Below are 23903 nucleotides of genomic sequence, written 5' to 3'. Positions count from 1 at the left end.
AGCAATTGTATTTTTCACAAGAAGCAAGCCTGACAGTTCTTTGTGGTGAGAACGCTGGGGCCTCAGTGTGGAGAGCAAAGCTGATGTGCTTATAGTTGTATCTCATCGGGATGAGCAGCATGGGGCTCTGGGCCATGTGTTCTTCATGTCCTCTACTTGGCTAGACCAACCCGCATGGATAGATGGCAGAACCTATCTCAACCCTGATAGTAGATTGCTCCCAAAGCTTCAGGCTTCCCAAAGAAATCCAGATCCTGTTCTTCCCACCTATTGTCACCAACCCCAAATCCCATCCAGGCTCCACCTCTAGTCTTAGCCAGCCATTACAGGCATGGCTGCTCCTAACCTGTTTAGAAAAAGTAAGAAATTAAAGACCAGATTGCACAGAGATAATGAATGAGCAATTTGAAATATTAATTTGTTTTTACTGTTGAATAAACAGAGAATTCCAAGAACCACTGTCAGAGAATAAAAGGAGAAGGGTAGGAAAAACAGTGCCTACACTGTACCTCTGGAAGCATTTATCAAATTTACCCATACAAATTCCCAGCAGTCTGACCACAAATATAACCACTCAGATTTATAGCTCCATCTCTCAGAATTGGAGTATTTGCTTCAAGGAAAAATGTCAATTACACAGAACACTTGAAGGTGAAAGAAAAGAATCCAGTCTATTTCAGTGATTAAATTGGGTCAATGCTGTATTTTTTGGTTGCCAAAATAAAATGAGCTCAAAAATATATAAGAAAAATAAAATAGATCTCTTAGTGACCGTCTTTTCTGGTTGGAATTGTTTCTTCATAAGGTCAAAATGTAGCATAGCTTATCACAGCCAGTAGTGCCTCCTTCACAGTGGATTCTTGGTGGTAATTGTTATGCCAAGATGACTTTGTAGCAAAGAAGCCTGAACTTGTTGAAATACTTGCTTCCCTTGACATCCAGGGCATCACATTGTCCAGGATTTCCTCTAACTTTTCTGGCCACTTCTCTCTCATTACTGGTTCCTTTCATCACCCGGACTTCTAAGCATTGGATTGTCGTAGAGTTCAGTCTTGAACCTTTTCTCTACCTTCATTCCCTCCAGAGATGAGCTCAGGCTTTCTGATACCATCTGTATGCTGACGATCTCTGCATTTCTATCTCCAGACCAGGACCCTCCCCTGAATTCCAGACACCTTTAAAGAAAGGCTTACTTGACACCTCCATTTGGGTATCTTTAACAGGCATAACAAATTTAACATTTCCCAAACTAAACTCCTAAATTCTTCCTCCACACCCCAACCATCTTTCTTGCCTATCTTACTAAATGGTAATTCTATTCATCTAGTTGCATAGTCTAGAATTCTTGATTCATTTCTTTGTCTCATAATGCCCCACATTTGATCATTTGGCAAATCTCATTGGCTCTATATTTAAATTGTATTCCGAATCCAGTCACTTCTCACCACCTCCTCTGCTACCACTTGGTCGATCAAAGCCATCATCTGGTTTATCTCAAATAACCCCCTAAGTGGTTTCCCTGCTTCTACAATTGCCCCTTACAAATGATTATCTACACTAGTGGTCTTTACAGGGTGGCACCAGACCAGCAGCATCAGCATCATCCGGGAACTTGCTAGAAATGCAAATTCTCCTGGACCACTTCTGACCTAGTCTATCAGAAACTCTGGAGTCCAGCAATCTGTGTTGTAATAAGACCTCCAATATGGTCCCGATGCATGCTCAAGTCTGAGAACCTCTGCTCTATAAAGTGGTCAAATAATTCTTTAAAAAAGTCAATCAGATCATGGTCATTTCTCCCCTCAAAATTTCCCAGTGCCTTTACCAACTCATTTCAGTAAGATCCTGAGTCTTTGTGATGGCCCGCAGGGCCCACCATGATCCCTTTCCCATTTGTGTAAGCCCCTTTCTCTCTATTCTCCCTTCACTCACTGTGCCTCAGCCATTCCGGCCCCTTTGTTTTGCCTCTGGGCCTTTGCACCTGCAGTTTCCTCTGTGTACAACACCTTCCCCTCTCTCTCCTCCCACCTGACCACAGGGGTCACTCCCTCCTCTCCTTCTGGTCTCTACTCAAATGTCAGCTTGTTACAGGGGGCTTTCTCCAGCTACTATACTTAAAATGACAGTCCCTACTTCCCACCCACTGTGCCTGTGCTCCTCTCCTCCCTTTACTCCGCATTATTTTCCTCTACATCACCCAACACCATCTGGCACAGGGTATGCTTTTCTTGTTTGTCTGTTTATTGGTCATTGCACCCTTCAGGAACGTATGCTCCATAAGGCTCCACAACGTGCCTGTTGCGATTCCTGCTGTATTTTTTTTCCAGAGCCTGAACAGTGCTGGCATCTAGTTGAGGCTTCATAAATATTTGTTGAATAGATAAATACTCAATCAATGATGACCAAGGCTCTCCTCTGGGGAGATGATACATTTATTCCAAGGATACTGCCATTGCTCAAAATATGTTTCTGGCAAGAGTAGAAGTAGGGAAATCAGTTAGGGTACTACTTTCAATAATCCAGGAAAAATATGATGGTGATGGCTTTGATATGACCAGGTGGTAGCAGAAGAGGTGGTGAGAAGTGATTAGGTTCTGGATACAATTTGAATATAGATCCAATGGGTCAATATCAGGCTACAAGTCACGTATGGAAACCAGGCTCAGTATTTAAGAGAGTCCACTTCTTTTAAAAAAATTAAAAACATTTTATCACATACATCATTTACTAGTCCTAGGATCATATGACATTTGGCTACTAAAGAAATCAAATTTCTCCCTGAAAAGTGAAACTCAGAAGCATTGAAGACATTCATAGGCTCTGAATGCAATTCCCTATATGATGAAAGAACAATTCTGGGTTTTACAGAGCGCATTTTTATATTTGTATGATTTAATTCTCACAGCAATTCTCTGCAGTTTGTGTTATTAACCCCATTTTTCAGATGAAGTAAATGAGGTTCGGAGAGGTGAGCAAATTTCCTCAAGAGCCTCCAGCTGCAGAGGGGGAGGATTTAAATCCAGGCTGGCTCATGAATTGTCTTCATGATCAAGAGGTGTTGGGAACAAATGTACATGCTTCCAAGAGAACATTCATGTGGGGCATTTCAGTTATGTCTTATTTTTATCTTTCTTTCTACTTCATGCTCCCATTTCATGAGCACAACTCCTCTGGATGGTCAGATCCCTGCAGCAAATATAAGGTGTAGCCAAGATGTCTGGGCCAGTTCTGTGTTCCTGCAGCTCAGGCTGAGACTGGAGCCTCTGTCCAATGGCTGAGGTCCTGGCCAGGTGGTGCAGTTGCTCCTCCAGACACTGTTCCAGTGTTGCAGGAGAGACCATTGCCATTGCCATGGGGATTTGATGCTTTCCAGGACTATGCAGCCAGCATTGTCTCCCAAACAAGAAACTATTGTTTGAGTAGAAATAGAGGGTGTTTCTCACTGGGGATTTAGGCTCCAATAAGGATCCACATTTCAACAATGCCTCCTTTTGTAATGGGTGATTTATTTTTTTCAGGCTTATGTGACTTTTTTTCAAATCAAATCACAACTCGTAACAACTGTCTTTCCTATCGTGTTTCTTAAGAACTGCTGGTATGTGTTCCTGGGTGTTACGCACTCATGGAATCAACATCTCATAGCACATTTATATTAAGGCTCCATGTTGTCCTGGGCAGACTTGGATTTCCATGGCAGGCTGGTGCAAGGGGCAGAAAGGCCACGGGGTCAGAAGAGCTGATTGATGGGTGGGAACCAGCATTTATGGTGAGTTCCTTATGTGGCAGGCACTTTAGATACACTGTTTCACTTGGTCCTCACAGTCACCTCAGCAGCTATTATCCAAGTTTTACAAATGTGGAATATAATTAGGTAAAGGGAGCAAGATCACACAGCTGGTGAGAGCAGAATCTGGGATCCGTTCCCAGGTCTCATTCCAAACCTGTTCTCTTTCCATTTCCTGTTCCATAATCCCTTGCTGATCTTTCTAAACTTCAGTTTTGTCAAACAAGCCAGCTGGTTGAAAGTACACACAAGATGATGCACATGAACACCTCTAACACAGTGTGTGTCACATAATAGATACTCAATAAAAATAAAATTTTCTCCTCTTTCCTTTTTTGTACCATTCCATCTTCTCCTTTTGATTTTTCTTTCTCTTTTCTTCTCTATCATATTCTTTCAACTCCTGCTTTCTTTTTCTTCTTTTACCCCTTTCTCTTCAGAAAAATAAATTCTACAGATCTCATTCCCAATGGCAATAGAGACTTAAAAAACAATCTCCCAGAACTGTGCAAGGTCTGCATGAAGAAAACTATAAAATCTTATCAAAGACATAAAAGAAGACCTGAAAAGGCAGAAAGCTACATATGTTTCCAGATGAAAGAGTGAATATTCCTAAGATGTCACCTTTTCAAATTAATCCATAAATTCAATGCAATCCTAATAAAAATCTTAACCAGGAGAGTTATAGAATTTGAAAAGCTGAGTTTAGAGTTCAAAATGGAGAATACTTCAGAACAAGCAACCAAATTTACAGAAAGAAAAGAAAAACAAGGGAAAACCTGACTTTTCAGTTATCAAAATATACAGTTTTATTAATTAAACAATATTTTATTGGCTCAGAATAAAGACATGGACAAATGGAACCAAAAAAGCAATTCAGGAACAAAGCTATGCATAAAGGAACACTTAGAATATAAAAAGATAGCATTTCAACTTAGCATGGAAAGGACAGACGGTTCAAAAACCATACTGAGACCAGGCATGTTGGTTCATGCCTGTAATCCCAGCACTTTGAGATGAGGTGGGTGGATCGCCTGAGCCCAAAAGTTCCAGACCAGCCTGGGGCAATATAGAGACAGGGAAACTCTCTCTACAAAAAATCCAAAATTAGCTGGGTGTGGTGGCTCGCACCTGTAATCCCAGCTACTTGAGAGGCTGAGAGGGGAGCATCGCTTAAACCTGGGAGGTCAAGGCTGAAGTGAGCCATGATCATGTGGCTGCACTCTAGCCCGGGCGACAGAGTGAGACTGTGTCTCAAACAAACAACAGCAGTAAAAAAACCACACAAAATATTGAGAACTTTGTAGATACTGAAAAAAAAAAAATAGATACCTATATCATATCATATGCAAAAATCCAAATGAATTAAATTCTAAACATCAAATTAAAAAAAACACACACACAGCAGAAAGGAACCAGAGTAAGATACTGCACATCAGTTTTTATAATGTTGGGGGTTGATAAAGGCTGTCCTAAGAAAGACACGAATTCCAGGGGCCACTGGTAAAAGACCAACAGATTTCATGCCAAAAAAATGCAAAGATCTGCATGACAAAAGACACCAAAATAAAAGGTCACCGTGAAAGTCTTTGTAATATATAGGAAACCAAATATAATATACAACATATACTAAAGGCACCTAAAATTATCATGAAAAGATATAAAAATATAAAATTAGCATAAGAAACGAAGAGATAATTCACAAAAAATTAAGAAATAAAATATGAAAAGATGCTTAATTTCAAAAGTGATAAAGAAAATGCAAAATAAACAGTGAGATACACTTTATTACCAACTAATCAGTTCATTAAAAATCCAATAGATTGCTACCAGTATTATCAGGTGGAAATGGGCAGTTTCACACACAGCTTCCAAGAGTGTAAATCAAGCTTTTTAAAATAATAATTTAGAAATATCTATCTAAATTTAAAATAAGCATATCCTTCAAGTCCTTAAATTCCATTTCTAAGAATTTTAAATATTCACACATGTTTGTAAAGTAAAGAAACATGGATGGTCATTGCAGCTTTATTTTTAGTAAAGAAAAATAAGAATGGAACAGAAATTTGTCTCAGTCAGGAAAGGACTAAATGAATTATTGCACATTTATATTATGGAATACTATATCGAAAGTAAGTATTGAAAAAAATTATTTTAAAAATGAGGTAGATTTCTATTGACTATGGAACAGGGTTCCAAGACATACGTCAAGTGAAAAAAAGCAAACATTAAGTACTGTGGCCAAAGAGTACTTAGCTTTCTACTCTCTATAACATGTTTCACATTATTTATATTATTTATGACAAGCACATTTTGCTGTATGAATAAGAATAAAAGGAATCTTTCTTAATAGAATCCAGGAACCATAGCAGTATTATGACTGTTGTCATGTGTCCAGTAAGGTTTCCTAGGGGGCACCTATAGGCTAAAAGAGATCCTTGGCAATGCCCCTTCTCCCAGGGCAGGGGTGGGTTAGAGGCACTGAGCGCAGGAGGCTGCCAGCCAAAGAGAACAAAGTTGAGCCAGTGCTAGCACAAGAGAGGAGCCTGGAGTCATAGCTTCTCCTCGACTCCCTCTTTAATGTTCTAGCTACCAGCAAGATACTTGAGATTCAGCTTAAGCAAGAATCACTTACTTAATTCCTTCTTCTGCTTTGGGCTTCAGTGGAAGTCCTTCCAGCAATGAGAACTATTTAGCCAGAATCCAATAATAAGTCATCTATTTTCTATCTCTTGGTAAATTCCCTCCTGTAGCAGGAGAAAAATAACACTAGGTCCCTTTCTCTTCCTTCCTCTCTCCAAAACCTTCATTCTTGTTTAGCTGAAATGTTTAGAAGAAAAAACGAAACTTTAAAAATAGTTTTTTTTTGGTAATATATACAAAGATACATGTATGGAGAATGTATATTAGACTTTGCATGTAACACCATTTTTCCTGGAAATATTTCTTTAGAAAATCTAAAAGAAAACTGTTTATCATTATTCATAACAAAGTCATTATTCTCCTACAACAGTTCTTTGGATAGGTATTCTAAATTATTTTGCACTGTTTACACACTATTTTCAAAATGTTTCTCTTCTGATTAGGTTTTCTGCCTTCTAATTATTTTGCATTGTTTTCAAATTTTTTCAGATGCATATATTGGTCTAAGATTCCACATAATAGCAAGCTGGAACTAAAACTGTAAGTGATCAGAAAGATATGAAAGTAGGAGAAATAATACTGCATGTACCAAAGAACAATCAAAGTATCATACATGAGCACTGCATGCAGAATAAACTGTGGTCTGGAAATCAAGAGACTTTGCCATCCTGCAGGTCATTCTATGTGACCTTGGACAAGTGTGTGGCCTCTTGAATATTTTACAGAAACATGAGTTTCTTGATCTGTTAATTAAGTGGATGGGGGGGATAAGATTTTTAAACTCCTTTCCACTGATAAGATTCAAAGACTTCCACTGATTGTTGGAGTGTAGAATAATTCGCAGGTAGAACTTAGCAACAACCATAGCAACAACATCAACAACATTAATAGTTCCCATTAAATAAGCATTTATGGCCGGGCGCAGTGGCTCATGCCTATAATCCCAGGACTTTGGGAGGCTGAGGTGGCAGATTGCTTGAGCTCAGGAATTCAAGATAAGCCTGGGCAATGTGGAGAAACCCCATCTTTACAAAAAATACAAAAATTATCTGGGCATGGTAATGCGTGCCTATAGTCCTAGCTACTAGGGAGACTGAAGTGGGAGGATGCCTTGAGCTCAGGAAGTCAAGGCTGCAGGGAGCTGTGATCATGCCACTGAACTCCAGCCTGGGCAAAAGAACGAGATCCTGCCTCGAAAGAAAAAAATAAATAAATAAAAAAGCACTTAGTCCCTGCCAGGAGCTGTCTGTTTTTTATATATTATCTTATCTGATTCTTATACCAACCACTTGAAGTGGAGATTATTTCCTCCATTACGTAGATGAAGAAACTGAGGCTAACAGAGAGTCAACAACTTTTCCTAGGGCCCACAACTAAAAGTGGGGAGGCTGGATTTGAATCCAGGTCTAATTTTGAGGTTTGTGCTCTTAAGATGAGACTAATTCATAATCTTTGGTACATGTAATTTTGGGGGCTATCTTCGCATTATACCATTGCTGCTCTTGGGTAGGGTAGCAAAGGAGAGGAGATAGATAGACATGAGGCCGTTAAGAGTTCTTTTTGTGTCAGAAAATGAATATAACTAAAACTTCTTCCACTCCCTAGAATAGTCAGTTGTGGTAGGCTAATGAATTTCTATACCATGTTGGAAATCTATAGCTCTGAGGGCATTCTGAAAATTTCCACTAAGACAAGAGGTGATTTGAGCAGGCGAAGACAGGTGAATCTCCCAGTTGAGCCTTAGAACAGACAGCTCCAGGTCTGGCTCTCTGGTCAGCCTGGATGCCAGTGATTCACTCATTGTGTGATTAAGTGGCAGGCTTATGTTTCTAGAGCTAATGATTCTAAAGCTTTCTGTGGTATTAAACTAACACACATAAAAAAACTAAAGGCAATTAGAAGCAATCAAAGCATTTGGAAAGTAAGATTCAATTTCTGCATTTGCTAAACTCTTCATCAAGAAAATCAGTAAATTTTTTAAAAAGCCATGAACATGATACACAGAAAATTTAAAAAGCAATCAGTTTTAAAATGTACACACGCTTCCCAGAATGCTTAGGGCATTTAGGACTGAGCCATTTTTCACTTGTCTTATGTTGCTGCATTTATTCAGACATGTGAACACTCTCTTGAATAATGTTCCTCTTACAGTTTTGACAGATGAATGGGTATGTAACTCCTTAAGTGCCAGAAAAACCCTTAGAAGCATCAAAGAATAAAAGCCACACTGAACTATTTATATAAGAATTTCCAGCAAATAGTAGTGGGCAGGCTTTCCTTATTTGGGCTTAAGTGTGTTTGAAAAATCTGTTAAGTCACTTTTGGTCAGATCAGTCTCAATGTTTGTCAATGTGTCATCTCATTTGGCCTCTAAGAACCACACAGTGACATAGGAGACAGGATAGGAAGTTATCTTTCCATCCAGGAAACCATTTGACTTCTTCAGTTAGCACTTTCATTTTGCTCAGGGCAAAATTCAATACCTTTTAGAATATAAAGTAGGGCCTTTCAAACTTTCAGTCGAATATCCCCTCTTGGCCAGTCGTTAATCATTCATGTCTCTGGCTCTGAAATCTTTTAATGACCACTGAACAGGTTAAGTTTTACTAAATATGAAGAGATCTAGGTGTTGGTCAATGCGTGTGTATATAGATGTATGTTTTGTGTGTTTTGGAAGGGGTTGCAGTAAATATTTGTGTCTTAAATAATGTGAAAATAAAGGAAACCAAAGTGTCACTTCTATTTTTAAATTCCCACAGATATTTCCAATTCCATTTGTATTCTCTACAAATGAAATAGTTATAGAAGTTGGGATGACCTTGCAAGAAGAAGAAGAAACAAAGGATAACATTGAAGATTTGGGGTTGAATTGAGTTGAAACTTACTATTTAGCTAAAGTAATACCAGGACTTGAGCAAGCATTAGTGGCAGTCTGAAACATTCAATCAATCATTTTGCCATCATTTATTTGGGTTAGCTAGTTATGCTCAAAATCACTAGATAATTATTGAATTCTTCTATTGTTTGAAAAATTAGACTTGACAGGTCAGGCGCGGTGGCTCATGCCTGTAATCCCAGCACTTTGGGAGGCGGAGGTGGGCAGATCACGAGGTCAGGAGATCAAGACCATCTTGGCTAACATGGTGAAACCCCGTTACTACTAAAAATACAAAAAATTACGTGGTGGCGCGCGCCTGTAGTACCAGCAGCTCGGGAAGCTGAGGCAGGAGAATGGCATGAACCCGGGAGGCGGAGCTTCCAGTGAGCCGAGATCGCGCCACTGCACTCCAGCCTGGGTGACAGAGCAAGACTCCATCTCAAAAAAAAAAAAAAAAAAAAAAAAATTAGACTTGACAGTATGGTTTGAATATACAGGCTAGAAAACTGAATTCTAAGTTCTAAATTGTAGTATATTAGACCTGAAAAAATCTTTAAAGACCTGCTATTTTGAAACTCTGGCTTTACAAATGAGAAAGCCAAGACCAGAAAACTCGCCCGAGGTGACACATTTGGTTGGTGGAAGGGTTACTCGGACCCCTGGTTTTCTGACCTTTGGTCCAGTAGCGTTTCACCTGCAGTCTCCTGAGAAAGCTGTAGCCTCCCAAGAAGCAAATCACCACTTTTCTGATAATGCCACCATGGTGCCTTCCTTCCAGGTCCCTCATAGCATTCCTGTGGTATTTGACAAAGTCTAAATTTCCTAAGTGCAAAATCCAGTTTTCTCTTCTCGTGCCCTCAATAAAGAGCTTTTTAATCTTTAGGTCTGAAAAATAGCTCATCTTCCCAAGTCTTGCCCCTGACAGTCCCCATAAACTCACACAGCCCTTAATACACTTATGCCTACGATACTCAAAATTCTATCTTCCTATGTTGGTGCTGGATTACCATTTTGGAAAATAAATCTTAAGTTGATTTCACCATTAAAGGAAAAATTGTATTTTATTATTAATTTTTATAAAGATCATCTCCTTCATCCATCTATATCTTTTCCTGAAAAGTGCTTAGTTCTGTATTCTGGGGGCAGAATGAATAAGTGAAATCTACAGACGATGCCAAGGCTCACTGTAACCAGCTTTCAGGCTCCCCTCTATGTGGGCCTTTTAAGCAAATGGCTCACAAGTGGCAGATATGACAAATTCGAGTTTGAGTCCCCAGCATCAAGTGGAGGTCATCATTAAGACCAATAATCAGGCCGGGCGCGGTGGCTCACGCCTGTAATCCCAGCACTTTGGGAGGCCAAGATGGGAGGATCACGAGGTCAGGAGCTCGAGACCATCCTGGCTAACATGGTGAAACCCCGTCTCTACTAAAAATACAAAAAAATTTAGCCAGGCGCAGTGGCAGGCACCTGTAGTCCCAGCTACTCGGGAGGCTGAGGCAGGAGAACGACCTGAACCTGGGAGGCGGAGCTTGCAGTGAGCTGAGATCGCACCACTGCACTCCAGCCTGGGCGACAGAGCGAGACTCTGTCAAAAAAAAAAAAAAGAACAATAATCAAAATATAATAGTCCAAAGAGTGTTGCATTAGGAGTTGAATTATTTTTGTTTTCAGCCACTTACTCTATGATCCTGAATGAGTCAACCTCTCTGAGACTCAGTAACATAATCTGTAAGATGAAAATAATTAAACCTACTCTGCCAACCGCATTCCTGTTCTGAATTCACTGATGGATTCCCATAACACTTAGAATAAAATATAAAATCCTTTGTGGCCTAGAATGTCCTTCCTGAGCTGTCTGTCTTTCCTTCTCTATCTGTCTTAAGGTCTAAACACATCTTTTCCAGTTTCTCTAATTTGCAAGGTTTTTCCTGCCTGGGGCCTTTGTACCTTTTGTTACCTCTGTTTGAAACACTTCACACCCCTACTTCCTTTTCCTTTTCCAGCTGACCCATTTTTTTTTTTTTTGACAGCATCTCACTCTGTCACTCAGGCGGGAGGGCAGTAGTGTGATCTTAGCTCACTGCAACCTTTGCCTCCTGGGTTCAAGCAATTCTCCTGCCTCAGTCTTCCAAGTAGCTGAGATTACAGGCACCCACTACCTCATCTGGCTAATTTTTTGTATGTTTAGTAGAGATGGGGTTTCACCATGTTGGCCAGGCTGGTCTTGAACTCCTGACCTCAAGTGATCCACCGCCTCAGCCTCCCAAAGTGCTGGGATTATAGGCATGAGTCTCCATGCCTGGCCCGAGCTGACCCATTCTTTAGTTTCCTTTGGGGAGATCTTCTTTATCATCCCTTTAAGAGAGTCCCCCTACCCCTCCCTACTTGGTTCCATCACTTTAAAAATCATATAACATCATTTATTTCTTTTATAGTATTATCACAACTGTAATTGCAAATGTACAAATACATACATTTATTTTCTTTTGTTATTTCTGACTTTCCCCAAAAGACTGTAAACTTCTTGAGGGTAGGAACCAGGTCTATGGTATTCACTGTTGTATTCCTGATCTCAAGGTGCACATATATAATATTGTTTCCAACTCAAAAAGTGGTATGTATATAAAGACAAGAAAATAAAGCAATAGATCAATATCTCTCACGCATATAGGTGGAAAAATTCTTAGCAAAATATTAGAAAATGAGTCTCAGCAACATATAAAAGTGATTATACATCATGATTAAGTGCATTTATCCCATAAATGCAATGTTGTCTTAACATTTGAAAATCAGTTAATGTAGTGTATAATAATTAAATTATGAACAAAAGCTTTCAGTATTTTGAACAAGCTCTACTCAAGAATATTTTTTAGAATATTGTATTAGTTCATTTTTACACTTTCACCTGAGACTGGGTAATTTATAAACCAAAGAGGTTTAACTGACTCACAGTTTTGCATGGCTGGGGAAGCCTCAGGAAACTTCCAATCATGGTGGATGGTGAGGGGGAAGCAAGGTATGTCTTACATGGCAGCAGGAGAGAGAAGAGAAAGCAAAGGGGAAAGAGCCCCTTATAAAACCATCGGATCTTGTGAGAACTCACTCAATTTCACAAGAACAGCATGGCGGAAGCAGTCCCCATGATCCAATCACCTCCTATCAGGTCCCTCCCTTGACACATGGGGATTAGGGGATTACAATCCAAGATGAGATTTGAGTGGGGACACAACCAAACCATATCAAATATTCACTGCTTCTTTAACTTATTCAGTGGGGAAATTATTCCCTTAATTATCAGGCAGCTCCCATGATTTTTCTGGTCATTCTTGGGTAATAAAAATGCAAAGATCATATTTAGTGACAAACACATTCTCACTTTAAAATTATGTCTTCTCTTCTGCTACTAGAGTGCCTGGCTGTAGCCAAGGAGCAAGAGTCTTATTACATCATTTTCTTTCTTTTAAGCCGAAATCTACTTTCTGGTTTCTCCCGTGCCTAGATGCTACCTCTGCTCTCTGGAGACATTCTGAAATCTCATCCCTTTTTTTCTGATGCAGTTCCTCACATAATTAAACAGAGCAATCTTAACTTCTTTCATTCTTCATTTCTTTAAGCAAAAATTATCTCTTAACAGTTTCTCAAGATAAAATTTTCCCTTTAAAATTTGCAAACCTGCCAAAAATGTGAAGGCTAGTACAATGAGCACCTATATACCCTTCACCTAGATTTTATACATATATAAGATACATATATAAAATGTTTGCTGAATCATTTGAAAGTAAATTGCTAACATCATGCCATTTCATGCTAAATCACATCAGTATGTGTCTTCTAAGAACAAGGACATTGTCTTCAAAACCACAATATCATTATCTCACTTAAGAAGATTAACAGTAATTTAATACACTTAATAATATATAAGGTACAGACCATATACAATTTTTCTATTCTGCAAATAATGCTTTCTGCTATTTTTTAAATCTAGAATCAAATAAAGGATCTCACATTTGCATTTGTTTTTCATGACTCTTTAATCTAGAATAGTTCCTCCAACTTTATGTGAATTTTATGGCATTGCTCAAGTTAATGTTTATTTTTTATTTCTGTTTTTTGGAGACAGGGTCTCACTCTGTCGCCCTGGCTGGAGTTCGGTGGTGCAGTCTCGGCTTACTGCAACCTCTGCCTCCTGGATTCAAGCGATTCTCATACCTTCTGAGTAGCTGGGAGTACAGGCGTGCACCACCATGCCCAGCTAATTTTTTGTATTTTTAGTAGAGACCGGGCTTCACTATGTTGCCCAGGCTGGTCTCAAACTCCTGGGCTCAGGCAATCTGGTGCCTCGGCCTCCCAAGGTACTAGGATTACAGGCATGAGCCACCATGACTGGTCTCAATGTTTTAATCGAGCCATTCTGACCAACCTCAACCTCATAAGTAAGAGCCTACAGCCTCCTCCAGACATAGGCAAAAATATTTTAAAGACAGATGAATTCCTGTTTTCTTTGGAAAGCTTTTTGGCAGCTACACAACTGGTTCCTGTGGTCAATCCAATTATACCTCAGGCCCATTTCTTATGAACAACAGATAGGCCGGATCTTCCCCATCGTGGAGTCATGGCATTCCACTTTTGAGTGTGCCTACAAAACCTTCCTCATTGCTGGATGTGGTGGCTCAAGCCTGTAGTTTCAGTTACTGGGGAGGCTGAGATGGGAGGACCACTTCTACCCAGGAGTTAGAGCCCAGCCTGGGCAACATAGTGAGACCTCATCTCTTAAAAAAAAAAAAAGGTAAACTTTCCTGTTGGAGTCTTTTCTTTTCTATTGGTTTAGATAACTTATGAAAACGAGTTGAGGTCATTTTAAAGATTGAGTCTCCCATTAATTTAGATCAGCTGTCATTCTGATTTGTGACAAGCACAGCTTCATAGTGGTAGAGAAGAGCTGGAAACAAGAGTTACTACTGGGTAGGAGCAACACAGAGGAGATTGAATGTTGAGACAAATACAGAGTCTCAGGTTAGCAAGGAAAGAATGGTGACCTAGGGTCCCAACCATTTCTGTTTCATTCCAGGCAAAGGGCCAGCAAGGAGATGGAAGACAGAAGATTCCAAGATGGTACTGGTGTCTTCACAAGTGGGCAGTAAGCTAGATGTGGGACATCAGAATCCAGGAGGCAGCTAGACAGCAAAGGGACATTTGGACCCAGGGAAATTGGGATCTTGCCCCCAAGCAAAGGTTCAGGGACACATTTCCTGTCCCCAGAAAGGGAGCAGCCTAAGGCAAGGTAAGTCTGCTGTGAAGAATAGAAAAATAAATAGGGAACCAGAACTGGCTTTTTGATAATGGAGACAGAAACTGTATGTGAAAAGGAGTCACACCCAGTGGACTATGGCCTGGGCCATCAGCAGAGTACCATATCCTGAGTCCTATATCCAAAAGACTATATCCAAAACCAACAGTAGTTATAGGGACTGTGGGTACATCTGTGAAGGAAATAATGCATACAGTGGTCCATTTCCAAGACAAAGTGCCTTAAATCAATTTAAGTCAGCAAACTACAGAAGAAACAAGATATACTAGGCCCCTGCTCGGCTAGCCAATGCCTGCTTGTCAGGTCCCAGCCCCCACCTTAGTTGCTGTCACCCAAACCAAAAAAGTTCAGTCTAAGATAAAAGTTTACTAACCTGCAAAATAGCTCGCTTTTTCTGTTCTTATCAGCCTGTCCAGCTACTTAGGTCGTAAGTCAAACACTTAAAGAGCCCCTGAGCTAACTAGGATCACAATGCATTGTGGGCTGCAACAAAATGCAGCAAGACAACCCTAAAGAAAATACCTAAAGCCCCTACCCAACAATCAATAGGCAACGTCCGAGGGGATTGTGACCCCATAGTACTCAGCCTATAAGGAACTTGGGGAGGGACTTGCGCACTAGGGGATAAAGTGCTTGTTAAAACTGTGCTGGGCCGGGCGCGGTAGCTCACGCCTGTAATCCCAGCACTTTGGGAGGCCGAGGCGGGCGGATGATGAGGTCAGGAGATCGAGACCGAGACCATCCCGGCTAACACGGCGAAACCCCGTCTCTACTAAAAATACAAAAAAATTAGCCGGGCGTGCTGGCGGGCGCCTGTAGTCCCAGCTACTCGGGAGGCTGAGGCAGGAGAATGGCGTGAACCCGCGGTGGGTGGGGAAGAGCTTGCAGTGAGCCAAGATTGCGCCACTGCACTCCAGTCTGGGCAAACAGGGCCAGACTCCATCTCAAAAAAAAAAAACAAAACAAAAAAACGAAAAAACTGTGCTGGGTGTGCCTGCCCATCAAACACCCAGTCTTGCAAAACTGTCATTAAAAGTCTTACTTTCACTGTTCTCTGGGTCTCTGAGTCCATTCTTTGGTTTTAAACGGTTGAGTTTGTTTCTCATAATCTGTCACCATTTAGCTTCTTCCTCAATTAAGTAAGGTTAATCTTTACTTTATCTCCTTTTGGCCCGAAACCTAGCTAAAAAACAAAGCAAAACAAACACAATCCTTTTCAGTAATACAATATAACCTCTGTTTTATTCGACTTCATCAGCCCATTATTTTTCCAGTTGGAGTAAAAATAAATAATATATTTGCTATTCAGGGGATTTCTGATGCTGTGCTTTTACAAACAAATTCTCACGTGTATCTTACTCCTGAACTTCTGATGGGCTGCCCCAGTACTTCCTGTAATACAATTTTCCTGCCATCCCCTGAAGCCTGCAGATTCCTCTTGGTAATGAGAAATGCTCTATTCTCATCACCGTGCTATGCTATTGATTTTGCAGGTTGTAAGAGCAGGAGAGGCTAGGTGATATGGTTTGACTGTGTCCCCAACCAAATCTCATCTTGAATTTTAATCCCCACATGTTGAGGGAGGAACCTGGTGGGAGGTGATTGGATCATGGGGACAGTTTCCTCCATGCTGTTCTTATGATAGTGAATGAGTTCTCACGAGAGCTGGTTGTTTGATAAGTGTCTGGCATTTCCCCTGTACTCTCTCTCCTCCTGCCGCCTTGTGAAGAAGGTACTTGCTTCTCCTTTGCCTTCTGCCATGATTTTAAGTTTTCTGAGGTCTCCCCAGCCATGAGGAACTGTGAGTCAATTAAACCTCTTTTACTTGTACATTACCCAGTCTCAGGTAGTATCTTTATAGCAGTGTGAAAGTGGACTAATACACAAGGTTATGCTTCAGTAACAAATAATCCCCCAAACTGCAATGCCTTGTTACAAAGATTTATTTCTCATTACATTTCATGATTATTACAAATCATTGCAGCTCTGCTCATATTCCTTTCACCCTGGGACACAGGCTGATGGATAGGCCTCTATCTAGAACACTACCAGTCTCGTGGTTGAGAAAAGGGAGAAATAGCAAATCACACACCAGGTCTAAAAGTGACTGTCTGTAAATGACGCATGCCACTTCTGCTTACACTTCACTGGCCAGAGCTAATCTCATGGATTGGCCTGGAATCAGTGGTGCAGAAAAATATTGTCCTCTTTAGGATGTGAGTATTCAGGGATGATCATTAAATTTACCATATGTGTTGTTGATATCAGGAAATATGTAGCTCTTTATCAGGGTCTATGTGCCTATCAGGACATGTTTGCTTCTCTATCAGGATATATGTGTCACTGCATAGGGACAAGAAGCTTCTGAGTCATTGGCTAGGACTGAATTGCTGACTAGTGTATTGACCTCCCGGATTCTCTCCAAGCCAGGCTTTCCAGCATTTCTCCTTCTCCTCATCCCATCACAGAACCAATCCATTGTGGAGTCTGGGCCTGCTGTAGCCTGACCAGCCTTAGGTCAGGCTTGACAAAGAATAATTGTGGTCTGCTTCCTTTTCCTCTCCTATTAGCAGCTGGATCAGAGGCCTTCCTTTTTGGCTCATGAAGCTTCTTCCTGAAAAACTTTTTGATTGATTGATTTATTTTTCGTTGTGGTCAGCCATTTCATAGTACACTGCCAGAGGATTCAATTTACCTTGTGTTTCTTCCTGAAGTGACTTTTTTTTCTTCAGCACTTTTTGGAAACCACAGTTCATTCTGGGTTTTGGTCTGCCTGGCACTATTGTCACAGATTTCTGCAATTGTTTTCATCTATCTCTCTGTAACTCAAATTTCCTCAGGCCTCTGAAGGCTGTGAGGATAAGGTCACATTTACCGTAATAACTGATATTTGTCTGACCCATCTTGCCCAAGTGCTCATGTAAGACCTCTTGACCTCCCCAAAGGTCTCTCCAGTCATTTCTGGGCATGTTAGGGGTGAGTTGAAAGCTGGGAATAGGGGTCCCCTCACATGCTTCTGTCCAGGCCTCCATCCCAAGGATGTCCACAGTTATTAGGCCCAAACTGGCACTTGGATTATTTAGGATTTCCTGACTGCAAGTCATAGAAACCAACTTGAGCTAACTTAATCAAGATTGAGAGTTTACAATAAGGACGCTCGGCTATCTCTCAGAAGAGACTGAATATAGCTGCCCCTCAAAAAAGTTCTTCTAGATTAGAAAATGGAAAAATCTTACAGAACTTGCCCAGTCAGTTTTACCTGCTTATTCCTTAGCGTCTGCTCCGTGAGCTCACCTCTGATTTTTCTACTCCTGGGCCCACAGTGAGGAAATGCCCTAGTTCTCTCTGAATCCTAAAACCAATTTCCATCTGAGAGGATCCCATTCTTTAGGCTTTAGTAATGAGCCCAAGCCTAGATTTTAAGTAAATGTTAAGGATGAAGGTCACAGTTTTAAAAAGAAAGAATACGGGAGTCTCTGTGTTTTTGGCAGAGTTGGCTGGAAATGGGGGAGAAAATATTTTTCTTGAGCTTGGCAGTGGTTCCACTTATCTGTATATGTTAGTTTGCTAGGGCTGCCATAACAAAGTATCACAGACTGAGTGGCTTAAACATCAGAAATTTGTTTTTCACAGTTTGGAGGCTAGAAGTCTGTCTTAGTCTTTTTGTGTTGCTATAAAGGAATACCTGAGGCTGGATGATTTATAAAGAAAATGAATTTATTTGACTCATGGTTCTGCAGGCTGTACGGGAAGCATGTTGCCAGCATCTGCTTCTGGTGAGGGCCTCAGGGAGTTTCCACTCACGGCAGAAGGTGAAGGGGAGCCGACATCACATGGTAAGAGGAAGGAAGCAAGGGAGGGAACGAGAGAAGGAGATGCCAGGCTCCTTCTAGTAGCTATCCCTTACAGGAACTAAGAATAAGGACTCAATCCCACAAGAACGGAACCAAGCCATTCATCGTGACCTCCAATATTGAGGATAAATTTTGTTTTCTTTTGAGATAGAGTCTCGCTCTGTTGCCCAGTCTGAAGTGCAGTGGTGCATGATCTCAGTTCACTGCAACCTCTGCCTCTTGGGTTCAAGTGATTCTGGTGTCTCAGCCTCCCAGGTAGCTGGGATTACAGGTGCATGCCACCATGACTGGCTAATTTTTGTGTTTTTAGTAGAGATGGGGTTTCACCATATTCGTCGGGCTAGACTTGAACTCCTCCTGACCTCAAGTGATCCACCCGCCTCAGCCTCCTAAAGTGTTAGGATTACAGGCGTGAGCCACTGCACCTGGCTGCATTTCTTTCTTTTTATTTTTTGAGACAGGGTGTTGCTCTGTCACACAGGCTAGAGTGTGGTGGTGCAATCGTAGCTCACTGAAGTCTTGAACTCCTGGCATCAAGCATCCTCCCACCTTAGCCTCCCAAGTAGCTAGGACTACAAGTGCATGGTACCATGACCAGCTAATTTTTAAATTTTTCTCTAAAGATGGTATCTTGCCATGCTGCTCACTCTGGTCTCAAACTCCTGGCCTCAAGCAATCCTCCCACCTTGGCTTCCCGAAGTGCTGGGATTACAAGTATAAGTCAAGTACAAGTATGCTGGCTGACTGGGCATCAAACTTCAAAATGCAATTTGGAGGTGATAAATATCCAAACTATATGAAAGTCCAAGATCAAAGCGTTGGCAGTTTTGGTTTCATCTGAGGCCTCTTTCCTTGGCGTGCAGATGGGAGCCTTCTCAATGTGTCCTCACATGCTCTTTCTTCTGTATTCACTCATCTCTGGTGCCTCTCTGCGCACCCTAATCTTTCCTTCTTATAAGGACACCAGTCAAATTGGATTAGGGCCCACCCAAATGGCTTCATTTTGACTTAATTACCTCTATAGAGGCCCTATCTCCAAATACAGTTACAGTCAGAGGTACTAGGGGCTTCAACATATAAATTTAAGGGACACACTTTTCAGCCCATAACATCTATTGTTACCTAACAAATCACTTCAACAAATGGTGTAAAATACAAAATTTCACTCTGCTCATGGTTTCTGTAGGTCGGAAGTCCAGAAAGAGCACTGTGTGCCAGTCTTTTCTCTGCTCCATGATGTCTGGGTCTCAGCTGGGATGGACTGGGATGGATGGAATGGCGGGGTGCTGATAAAGAGCTGGGTTGCAGGATTCACTTCTGAGATGGCTTCTTCACTCATATAGTCTATGCTTGGGCTGAAATGGCTGCAGGATGTGCTTAGATGGCACCGTCGACCTAATAGCTAGATGAGTAGCCTCTCCTTGACTTGGGCTTCTTCAGGTAAGATGGACCTCTTACACGGCAGCTCGGGGCTCTAAAAATGAGTGTTCTGGTGAACAAGGAACATAGTGTCACTTCTGCTGTGCTTTATTGGTCGAAGCAGTAACAAGCACAGATAAAAAGAGGGTCAAAAAATGTGTGGCCATATGATAAAACTGCCCCAACCGGCATACTCCAAAGTGTCTACTACATCAGTGTTCCATGTGCCCTCTATGTGAAGAACAAGTCCCTAACCAAATTGTTGCTTCATGATGCTTCCAAAAGTGTAGCAAACTATTTATCTTTTTTACTCCTATCAACACCAATGTGCCAGTAGCCACACTCAAGTTATTTTCTAGACATGCATGTTACATTTGCGGTATTCCTAGGCTTTCTCGTTCTCGTAACTCTCTCAATTTGCTTGTGGGTACATGAGTCTGTCAGGCTCTGGTGGGAAAGTCATGCTTTCATTATCTTTTTCCTGAGCCTTATTATTCAGTTAAAAGAAACTGAGGTGTCAAATTTTTGTTTGGACTTTCACCCAAAGGTCTTCCCGGTTTCTTCTTTCGCCAATTGCAGATGAGAAAGAGTTACTTTTTCAAAATCTGCGAGTCCCTGAATTTCTGAACTCTCTCTATTCTCTTTTATTCTTCTAATAAACTGAACTCTTGCCTTTATTTTAATGTTTTCTCAAATTAATTTAATAATAATTAATATGGCAGGCACCTGTAATCCCACCTGCTGGTGAGGCTGAGGCAAGAGAATTGCTTGAACCTGGGAAGCGGAGGTTGCAGTGAGCCGAGATCGCACCATTGCACTCTAGCCTGGGCGACAAGAGTGAAACTCCATCTCAAATAAAAATAATAATAATAACAATAATTAACAAGTGCTTTCTGTTTTTCAACCTCTTCCCCAGGCCTATGAACTAATTCAGAACACAAATCTACCTTCCAAGTTATCTTAGGTAACAGTTAAACATATATTTCCCCCTCACATAAATCTGGAAAGCGTTCTCCCATACTGGAAAAAAATTCTTTGCCTCTCCTAAGCATGTATATAAGTAGTATCTATCTACATATGTACACTTGTATATAATTCTTTAAATTGCACCCCCAGCAATTCTGGGTACCATTTTCTTTATCATCCTGGAAAAGAAAAATTATACAGTGGCATCAAACAATCCTAAAATCTCAGTGGCTTTAAACAACAAGAATTTATTTCCTATTCATGTTTCATATCTATTTAGCTCAGAAGGAAACTTTGTCTTTGGAGTCTATCAAAGCCCATGCTGATAGAGCAGCCATAATCTCAAAATTGCTGGTTGTTGGCCTAGGGAGAGGGAGGGTCCTGGAACTTGTTGCATGGTCATATAAGCTTTCCCATAGGGAAGTGATATTACTCCTCTCACAACTCAGTGGCCCTAATTAGTTACATGGCCCCATCCAATCAGAAGAGAACCAAGAAGTACAAACCTATTATGTGCTTGGAAAATGGGAGCTGGGAATCTTTGATGAACAGCACTAATAACTACTATAGAAAGTGAGGGAGTAAAAGGTAGAAATGAACAGAATATTTTCAGAAATTTTAATCAGCTTTATTGGGTATAACTCACAAAACATAAAATTCATCTTTTTGTTCTTTTTTTTTTTTTTTTTTTGAACGAGAAAACGTTTATTCCATCTTCAAACAGCATCCCAGGGCCGGGCATCTCCTCCAAGGCTTTATAATACACTGGGCACAGACAGAGTCTGGAAGCCATGGGGCGCCCCTGCCCTCCCCAGGCTTCCTAAGTAACAACTGCAGAATATTTACATAAAGCTGGGTGTTGTCAGGCAAAGCCCTTCCCTGCTGCCAGGAGAAGGAGTAAGGAGGAAGTGTTGTGGTCTCGAGCCCCACCCCCACACCATGGGAGGCAGACCAGAGACCACTGGTACAGGGTGGCCCCCAGATCATACAGCAGTGGGGACAGGGGGAGCAAACCTGAGTGAGGACACAGGAGCCTGGTCCTGCCCCACTGCACAGGGCAGGTGTGAGGGCTCCTCCGCGTCTTTGGCAGAAAACAGCGGCTCCCACAGCCTGACCTGGGCTGGGGGGAAGCAGCGGCACTTGTCAGTAGCACATGGGTGCCTGCTGGCTTCTAGCCACTCCAGGAAGGGCTGGGGTCATTAAAAGCAAGGAGAAACACTAGCCTAATACCCTTTCCTAAAAGTGCCCTGGAAGAGTGTCTGACTAAAGCCCCCTGGGTGCAAGCACTGTGGCTCTGCCAGCCCCCCAGGCTGGGAGGCTCCTTAGCTGTGTGTTGAGTTGCACAGGATGGGACAGGCGAAGGAGGGGGACTGGCAGTTCCAGGAGGCTCGTGGGAAAGTCCAGGGCGGAGGGGAGGGTCCTTTCTGCCCCGCTTCCCACCCCGAACGTCACTCAGTGCACAGGGGCGGCTGGTAGCCCTCGGTGGTCTCCGCATTCTGGGTGAAGGGCAGCTGCTGGTAGTTGTCCACAGATGCACCTGGGTAGGAGGCGTAGGCAGTGTTGAGGTCTGGGGTGGAGTCGATGTAGTTCTGGATGAAGTCCTCCACGCCAGCCTTGCAGCGCCGATAGGCCAGGAAGACCAGCACGCCCCAGGAGAAGATGGAAAAGAAGCTGAAAGTGATGGCTGTCCGCGTGGAGTTGGCCCCCAGCGGCACGTCCTCCGGTTGGGTGGCCACCCACTGGTTAGTAAGGAAGCCGAAATCAACAAACCACAGGAAGGTTCAGAGAGCTGAGAAGAGCAGGTCACCAATGACCAGGTACTTGCGGTCAGTGTCGTTGCTGATCTGGGGGAAATACGCGTCGGCCACCAAGAAGGCCGAGGCCTCGAAGGCCAGCACCCCAATGGCACTGCCGTAGCAGCAGGCGTCCTCGTTGTGGTTGAACACGCAGTACATCTGCTTAGACTTGCTGTAGTCCTCGCCATAGATGCAGGAGAACACGATCAAGGCAAAGATCCTGCACAGGGCGCGCGCCGCCACCTGCGGTTGCGTCAGGAAGCGCGGCAGGTGGAAGGAGCCGCCCGCGTTGGCCACACAGTAGGCCCCGCTCTCCATGTCGCCGTCGCCGCCGCCAAATTCATGTTTTTTAAATGTACTGTTTGATGAGTTTTGACAAATGCATGTAGTCATGTAGCCACCACCACAGTCAAGGTATAGCATATGTTAATCACTCACTATAATTGCCTTCTGTCACATAACATTCGACTCTGTTCTCACACCTCCACTCTTGGGCAACCACTGATCTGATTTCTGTCACCATAGTTTAACCTTTTCTAGAATGTCATAAAAATGAATCATAAGGTAGATAGTCTCTTGTGTCTGGCTTCTTTCACTGCGCTTAATGGTTTTGATATTTATTTATGTTTATGCATAAATCATATTGTTTTTTATTGTTCTTTACTAGTATTCCATTTTGTGAATAATCAAGATTTGTTTGTTCATTAAGCCTGTTGGACATTTGGGGTGCTTCTAGTTTGGAGCTACTATGAATAAAGCCCATTGTGAACCTTTACATTCTTTGTATGAACATCTGTATGCATTTAAGTCAGGTCAATACCTAATAGTGAAATTGCTGGGTGATGTAGTAAGCATATGTTTAAATATATGAGAAATGACCAATCTGTTTTCTGAAGTGGCTTTGCATTTCCACCAGCTATGTCTGAGAACTCCAATTGCACCATATTCCTGCCTATGCTGTTATTGTCAGCCTTTTAAATTTTAGTCATTATTGGCTGGGCGCCGTGGCTCACGCCTGTAATCCCAGCACTTTGGGAGGCCGAGGCCGGCAGATCACGAGGTCAGGAGATCCAGGCCATCCTGGCTAACATGGTGAAACCCCTTCTCTACTAAAAATACAGAAAATTAGCCGGGTATGGTGGTGGGCGCCTGTGGTCCCAGCCACTCAGGAGACTGAGGCAGGAGAATGGCTTGAACCTGGGAGACAGAGCTTGCAGTGAGCCTAGATTGCGCCACTGCACTCCAGCCTGAA

General features: G+C 41.9%; 1 long non-coding RNA gene and 1 pseudogene across 2 annotated transcripts in view; both read right to left on the bottom strand.

Moving 5' to 3' along the window:
• The window catches only part of LOC110741450, a 49047-nt gene extending 33712 nt beyond the window's left edge, over positions 1-15335 (bottom strand). Inside the window, exon 1 of the long non-coding RNA XR_002517652.2 lies at positions 14990-15335. This is a non-coding gene — a long non-coding RNA (uncharacterized LOC110741450). The remainder of the gene's footprint in view (positions 1-14989) is intronic.
• A 6183-nt stretch (positions 15336-21518) lies between these two features.
• Positions 21519-23232, bottom strand: LOC110741451 (annotated as a pseudogene). Its single transcript, XR_002517654.2, has one exon. The product of XR_002517654.2 is annotated as a putative synaptogyrin-2 like protein (transcript).
• Between the last annotated feature and the right edge of the window lie 671 nt (positions 23233-23903).

Source organism: Papio anubis, chromosome 13 (genome assembly GCF_008728515.1).
Source record: "Papio anubis isolate 15944 chromosome 13, Panubis1.0, whole genome shotgun sequence".
Lineage (NCBI taxonomy): Eukaryota > Metazoa > Chordata > Mammalia > Primates > Cercopithecidae > Papio > Papio anubis.
This window is presented reverse-complemented; position numbering and strand designations above follow the sequence as displayed.